Source organism: Coptis chinensis, chromosome 2, assembly GCF_015680905.1.
Source record: "Coptis chinensis isolate HL-2020 chromosome 2, ASM1568090v1, whole genome shotgun sequence".
NCBI lineage: Eukaryota > Viridiplantae > Streptophyta > Magnoliopsida > Ranunculales > Ranunculaceae > Coptis > Coptis chinensis.
In genome coordinates, this window is record NC_141457.1 from 14309659 (window position 1) to 14317692 (window position 8034).

Sequence of the window (8034 nt, forward strand, 5' to 3'; positions counted from 1 at the left end):
TTTCTGTTTATATTTAGCAATGGTATCACCTGGATGTTTAACCGTGGCTTTCTGTTTCTTAGGTTGTGTTGTAACTGGTACCTCTACAGTTGTAGGCTCTTCAGTTTGTATTTTGGTATCTAGTAAAATAGCAGGTGTAGGGGCGACTGGTGGGGTAACTATCGGCATAGTTACTTTGTTATCAACCACTCTGCCAGAACGGAGAGTGGTGATGGCCTTTAGCTCACCTACATTTTCATATTCATTACTAGTATTATCGGTTACCTCAAAGGTCAGATTTGTTGTTTTTTAGGATTAGGTATTTCGTGACTTGGAAACACACCTTTGGGTTGGGCTTTATCTTGAGCCAACTGTTGGGTTAAATTATTAACGGATTGTAGAAGTTGTTGGTTAGATTGAGCCATGGTTTGGAAAAGTTTTTGGCTCACTTGTATGAAGGTGTCAAGACGATCCGGTTGTGTGGGTGTTGTAGTCACGGGTGGTGTGACTAGAACTATTTCACGTGAATTATTTATGGGTGGATTTTGATAGTTATTATTTACCGGAACGATACCTCTATTAGCATTATAATTATTATAACTACCTTGACCTTGTGCTTGACCTTGTTGAGGTTGCACTTGGTTGTTATAATTATTGAAATTCCCCTGACCCTGTCCTTGTCGTAGTGGGGCTTGGTTAAAGCTGTGCGTAGGCCTAACATATTGATTATTGTACCCTTGAGGTGTGATGTGTTGGTTATTTCTCCAACCGAAGTTGGGATTTTGTCTCCAAGGGCGCAGGTTCACTATTAATAAAACAAGCCCTGCTCATAGGCTATAGGACGATGGGGAGTCGGGATGCTCGTGGGCTCCAACAGAAAACTACATGGATTTGAATTTACATTCATGACGGGGATAGGCTTTTGTTGAACGCAAATGGCCTCTACCTTTTAGTGAGTGATTCGATTAGAGTTTTAAGCTCGAATCGTGTTTAATTTCAAACATACCGCTGACCTTAATCAGATTTGATGAACTAGCGGAGCGGTGGATATCATCACTACCCCCCGTTGTTATTTCGCTTTAGTTTGATCCTCTAAAAATTTATAAGCCTCCGAGGCTCCTTTGTAAGAAACTACCCCCATTCATTATGTCTAGGACTTCTTTATGGTGGTGTAGAAGTCCTTTGAAAAAGGCACGAACTAACGTGTCTTTAAGCTAAGTTATGATGTGGACACTCTATAAGGAGATCGGTGAAACGATTCCAAGCCTCAAAATGATTCATGAGAATTTTGTCGAAAGAAATGAATCTTGTAAAGCATCTCGTCCGTCTTTAGGGGTGGGTAAAAATGTTCCATAAACAAACAACAAGTTTAGCCCATGAGTCCACGTAATTAGGGCGTTTGGGCGCTTAACCAAGACGCCTTTATCGGGCTAAGGTGAAAGGGAATACCCCGAGTTTAATTTGTTCCGCACCAACCGTAGGATGGTGGAATGTTGTTAGGACTTGTTCAATCCTACGCGATGCCGATAAGGTTTTTCATGGTCTAATCCATGAAAAACGGGTAACAAATTAAAAATATTTGGGGATTCGAAATCCCCAATCGGTCCGCTAGAACGATGAAAGATTTGGGGCTATCGCTCAAGGCTTTGTAGAAGTCAAAGAGATGAGTCTCTTCTTCGTCGGGCATTGTGTCAGGTGATGTGTGTGAAATAGTAGCTAGAGGTGTAGTGGGTGGTATACTAGATAGACTTGTTTGTTGACGTTGTTGTGTAATTACGTTCTGTGTTTTTGTTCGGCCAGACCTTAATCTCATAAAGGCTAAAACCAAACTTAGCTAAACACATCAACACTCCAAACAATTCTGATATACTAGTATAAAACTCTAACAGGAGATGCGAGGTGTGGAAGAAAGGAATACCTGATTGCGTCCTTGCTTCGCTTATGAATAGCGTCTTGTTTACGCGTGTTCGTATATAACAAAGTTAGAACACTGAAAAATTTGAAAAATCAAAGTTCGAAATCAAAACCGTAGAATTCGGAAAAATTAACAAAGGGCTGGTGCGCCAGATAGGGCGCTGGTCGCTCGGGTAATTTTCAAATTACAGTGTTTTTAGGGCGGTCGCTCCCCACATGGGGCTGGTCGCTCCGTTGTTCAGTAGCTATAGGGCGCAGTGTATCCTTCCGAGCGGCACACGCCAAGGTGTAATTTCTCGCTGAAATTTTTCAACGATGAAACGGAAAGCCACAGTATGAATCAAACACGGGTGGGTGGGGGAAATGGGACTTTTAAGAAAAGTACTTACACTACGAAAACAATGCGAAAGTGCAACTAAGATGGCAGCGGCGCCATTTGATAAACGTAAAATGAAATAGTTTACCTACGAAATGAACGATGAACTCAAAACGTAAGTAAACTAAAACTATAATTTACGTGCAGTGCCTATATTTTATCAAAGATTTCTACTCTCAATCCTATGAGATATAGTGGAGTAGAGTGATTCGTTCCACTCCTAGTCCTTCCGCATGCTGTGTTATCACGTGTAATTACTCTACTTAAGGTCTAATGAGAGATTTACGAAAAGGCAACTAGACTACGATGCAACTACCCACAAGATGCAACTAGTCGGTTATCAAAATAACTAAGGGAATGTTACGTTGATTCGATGATAAGGAGTTAGAGGGGGATTGATTCCACCTTAACTCGACTTAGTCCTATTAACGACGAATCGTCAGAATCCGAATTGAACGCCAGCGAAACAATTGGTTCTTCCTAATCCCTAATTACACATGGCATTCCTACCAATTCATAACTAGCATGTGAACGATTAAACCCATTCTCATGGTGAACTAATCGCTTCTAGAGTGGAAAGGAAATTACGGCGATTCTAATGTTAGTCGAATCAAGCTTTCATCAAGGCTTCTCAACCCCCTCTAATGGAGGTTTAGCCGAGAATCATTACGCAATCATTTCCGATTAAAGTTAAACTAAACATGCTATAAAGAATTGAAATTTACTAATCTAAATTAAATAATAATTAAAATCTAATTAATAACTAAGAATTGAATAACAAGTAATAAATGAATCAGATCTAACACAAATGTAAATGACAAGAATCGAAATTTAACAACTAGCTATTTTATTAATCAAACTAATTAAGAGTAATGATTCTAATAGTTTACTCTAAAACAAGAATTGGATTTGAAATTAAACTTAATTAAAACAATTAAATCTAGATCTAGAAGCTATTCTAATGGCTACTTTCTATTCTAAGCTCCTTTATTTTCTAACCTAAAAATCTACTATTCTCTACTAAAAAAATCTACCATTAACAAAGAGCTAAGCTTTTGTTTTTATACTTTAAGATCCAAAAATCGTGCATGGGCTTGGAGCCATGTTTTGAGCCAGAGAATCAGGCCCAAAACCCAATTCTTTCAGTCCAAAAAGGCCTCTTCAGCTGCAGTTGGCTTTAACAGACTTTTTGTCCACTTCTACTCCTCTGATTGGATCACAGCTTAGACCATTAGAAAGCTCTTTCCGAGCCGGTCGTTTTGACATAAGGTAGGCCCTATTCCGAGGTCTGAGTCCAAAGATATGGCCTTCGGAAGTTCTGCTGACTTTGTGTCTGTTTCTGCCCGCCGTCGACTTTTCAGCTTTTGACCGGGCTTTAGAAAGGCTTTGTCTTCTTGAATCTTGGCCTTTAATCACGAAACTCCTTAGTAACCGACCTTTGCTCCTTTATCTCGCTAAAGTGGCACATTTCTGCACATAATGGACTTTGAAGCCTGAAATGCATAAAACACGTGATCAGTGTTAACTCTTAATTATTACTCACATAATTGGTCTAAAAGTATGTCTGTTACAGGGTTAAAACTACAGTTTTGGGCTCTTATCAAGCAACGTATCAACGGTTTGTTGAGAAAATATTTAAGCATTTGATTAAACAGATTGTGGAAGTCTATATCGATGATATGGTAATCAAATCGAAAAAAGCAGAAGATCATGTTAAGTACCTCGATATAGTGTTTCGGATATTCATACAATTTAATATGAAGCTCAAATTAGAGAAATGTACTTTTGGGGTCAGTTCAGGGAAATTTCTGGGGTATATAGTCACAAAAAGAGGTATAGATGTGAATTCATACCAAATTCAAGCTATTCAGCAGATGCCTTCTCCGAGTACTAGGAAACAGATACAAAAGCTAACAGGAAGAATTGCAGCTTTAAATAGGTTCATATCAAGAACTTTTGACCGATGCAAACCTTTATTCAAGTTACTGAAGAAGAATACAAAGTTCATATGGGAAAAAGAATGTGAAGAGGCTTTATCAGATTTAAAGAAGTATCTCCAAGAAGTGCCAACTTTGATAAAGCGGAGGAAGGTGATACTTTATTTTTATATTTAGCAGTATCGGATTTTGCTATTAGCTCAGTATTAGTAAAAGTGGAAAATGGGGCTGAGCGACCTGTTTATTTTCAATCCAAAACCATGTTAGAGGCTAAAACTCGATATTAGATGTTGGAAAAATATGCATTAGCTCTTCTTTATTATACTCAAAGGTTGAAACCTTATTTTCAAGCCCATTCAGTCATTGTCATGACAAATCTTCCGTTAAAGCATACTTTAGCCAAAATATCCAAATCAGGAAGAATGGCGAAGTGGTCAGTACTTATTGATGAATTTGGAGTTGAGTATCGGAATAGGGTTTCAGAAAACAGCCAAGTATTAGCGGATTTTTTAGCAGATTTTCCCGCTGAAGATGAAAATTGGGATATTGAAGAAGATAGTGGTTTACAATTGAAAGAACCTAATGATGTGATGGATGAGGACGATCCATGGGCTGGTACAAATGGATGGAGACTTTTTGTCGATGGGTCATCAGGTCAAAAGGGATGTGGTATCCGAGCGGTTCTAATAACACCAAACAATCAGAGATTGGAATCAGCAGTTACCTTAGGGTTCCACGCGTCCAATAACGAAGTAGAATATGAGGCGTTGATTACAGGATTGGAAATGGCTACATCGTTAAATGTCAAGGAATTATCTGTATTCAGTGATTCTCAGCTAGTGGTAAGCCAAATCAATGGACGATATTCAGCTAAATGCGACAATATGATTGATTATTTGAACTTTGTTAGAAAGAAGCTCCAGAATTTTAGCAGAATAAAATTTCAGCACCTCGATCGAGGAGAAAATCAATATGCAGACGCTTTGGCATATGTCGCTGCTATGCTGGAAAATACAGAGGGACGTATGTTGCAAGTGGGTGTTCAGCAGAATCCAAGTATCGATATAAAGCATCCTGAGATTATGGAGATAGATATGCTGGGGGCGTCATGGTTAAGCAGCTATATTTTATTTTTGTGTAAAGGTGAGTTACCCAAGGATAAAAATGAGGCTAGAAGATAGTAAAAGATGGAGCTGAAAGATATTTGCTAATAGAGGATGACTTATATCAGAAAAATCCTGGGGGACCACATTTGAAATGTATATCGGCGGCCGATGCTAATCAAATCATTGCAGAGATGCATGAAGGGGAGTGCGGAAATCATTTAGCAGGGAGATCTTTGGCTAAGAAGATAAAAAGGCAAGGATATTTCTGGCCACAAATGTGAAGGGATTGCCTTCGATATGCAAAGAAGTGCATTCAGTGTCAGAAACATGGTCATGTAATTCATGTTCCAGCAGAGGAATTACACTGTGTTTCGAACCCATGGCCGTTTGCTTTATGGGGGATGAGTATTGTTGGACCTCTAATACCTGGGAGAGGCAAGAAAAGGTTCATGCTTGCTGTGACTGATTACTTTACTAAGTGGGTAGAGGCTATAACTTTGCAACATATCAGAGAACAGGATACTATCGGTTTTTTGTTTGAAAGAGTGGTATGTCGATATGGTTTACCATATGCCATCATATCATATAATGGTCCTCAGTTCATTGGAAGCAAGGTGAGAGATTTCCTAGAATCATATAAGATCAAACATTTCACATCGGCACCTTATTATGCTCAGGGGAATCGGCAAGCTGAAGCAACAAATAAGACTATTATGGATAGTATAAAAAATAAGTTAGAGGATAAGAAATGTTTATGGGTCGATGAGCTAAATAGTGTGCTATGGGCATACAGAACAACTCCGAGAGTAGCTACAGGAGAGTCACCATTTACTTTGGTCTATGGGATGGAAGCAGTAACTCCAGCTGAGATGGTAGTATTTACATCCAGAACATTGCTTGTGGAAAAAGGGTTGAATGAACAAGGGATGCATGCAGAGATCTTAAACTTAGAGGAAAAACGGGAGCAAGTAAGAATTCAGCTTGATTGTTACCACAGACAGCTAAGGAAAGCATTCAATAAGAAAGTCAGAGGAAGAAGTTTCCAAGAAAGTGACTTAGTATTGAAAGAAGTCACTCAAGCGATAAACGAGAAGGGAGCTGGAAAGTTATCAGCAAATTGGGAGGGGCCTTATATTGTACATAAGGTTGGAATAAACAAAGCATATTATTTGAAGAATGTTGATGGTGATTTACTACCAAAACCTCAGAATGTCAATAATCTGAAGGTATTTTATCAATAATGTATTTTTTCAATTTATCGAAATAATGAGCTATGTAGCAAGAGTATTCATTTTAATAAAAAAAGAATTGGATTCATAATGCAATGATGTTATAATATTATGTATGAAAGTCCTGGTATCGACAGAAATGTTGGCATCAGGCATATCGCCAAAAGTCCTAGTATCATAAACAATGGTAGATACCAGGCACAGAAAGTCCTGGTATCGACAGAAATGTTAGCATCAGGCATATTGTCAAAAGTCCTGGTATAAAAAACAATGGCAGATACCAGGCACATAAAGTCCTGGTATCGACATAAATGTTGGCATCAGGCATATCACCAAAAGTCCTGGTATCATAAACAATGGCAGATACTAGGCACATAAAGTCTTGGTATCAACAGAAATGTTGGTATCAGGCATATTGCCAAAAGTCTTGGTATCGATAGACGTGTTGATATCAGGCACATAAAGTCCTGATATTGATAGAAATGTGAATATTAGGCATATCGTCAAAAGCCTTGTTGCCAACAAACGTGTTGTTTTCAGGCACATGAAGTCCTGATATTAGCAGAAATATTGGTATTAGGCATATTGTCAAAAGTCCTGGTATCAAAAACAATGGCCGATACCAGGCACATAAAGTTCTGATATCAGTAGAAATGTTGGTATTAGGCATATTATCAAAAGTCTTGGTATAAAAAACAATGGCCGATACCAGGCACATAAAGTCCTGATATCAGCAGAAATGTTGGTATTAGGCATATTGTCAAAAGTCCTGGTATCAAAAACAATGGCTGATACCAGGCACATAAAGTCCTGATATCAGCAGAAATGTTGGTATTAGGCATATTGTCAAAAGTCTTGGTATCAAATACGATGGTCGATACCAGACATATAAAAGGAGTCATATCGGCAGCAAGGAGGAGGCATCAGATATCATGTTAATGATAAAGGTGTGTTGGTTAAATTTTTATTTTTTATTTTAGTAGTAGTAGCTATGATTGTAGTTATTGGAATGTTTTCATACTTAAAGGTGCATGTCCTAAGAATAAATTATGGTGCAATAGGAGTGTCGAAATATAGATAATAATAGTTTATTCTTAATAGTTTTTGTCAAAAAGATGGACACATAGCATAGACAGCTGAAAAATAGAAAGAAAAAGTCAGTTTTCATTCTCATCTTCATCCTCATCCTCATCATCATCTTCACATTCATTCTCATCATTCTCATCATCTCCATCAGTGGAAGATCCATCATTGTTATATTCATAGCAATAAGGATCTCGGACCCACTCATCATCATCTTTTTCTTCTTCTTTTTCTTCTTCTTCTTCTTCTTCTTCATTTTCTTCTTCATCATCAGAGTATTCCGTGGTTGGGCAATCTGACCAATCAAGCCACTCTGGAAGAACCATTAAAATGGCACGAACAGTAAGATAGGAGGAGAAAGGAGGCATGTTTTTATGTTTTTTCAGTAAAATGGTTTGTAAAAAGTAAGT

The 8034-nt window shown here is 38.2% G+C and overlaps 1 non-coding gene across 1 annotated transcript; it reads left to right on the top strand.

Annotated features, from left to right (window-relative positions):
* Window positions 1-1195: 1195 nt before the first annotated feature.
* On the top strand, window positions 1196-1297 carry LOC147515016 (small nucleolar RNA R71). The gene has a single exon (XR_015214579.1). It is a non-coding gene; the product is annotated as a small nucleolar RNA R71 (small nucleolar RNA).
* The last annotated feature ends 6737 nt before the right edge of the window (window positions 1298-8034 follow it).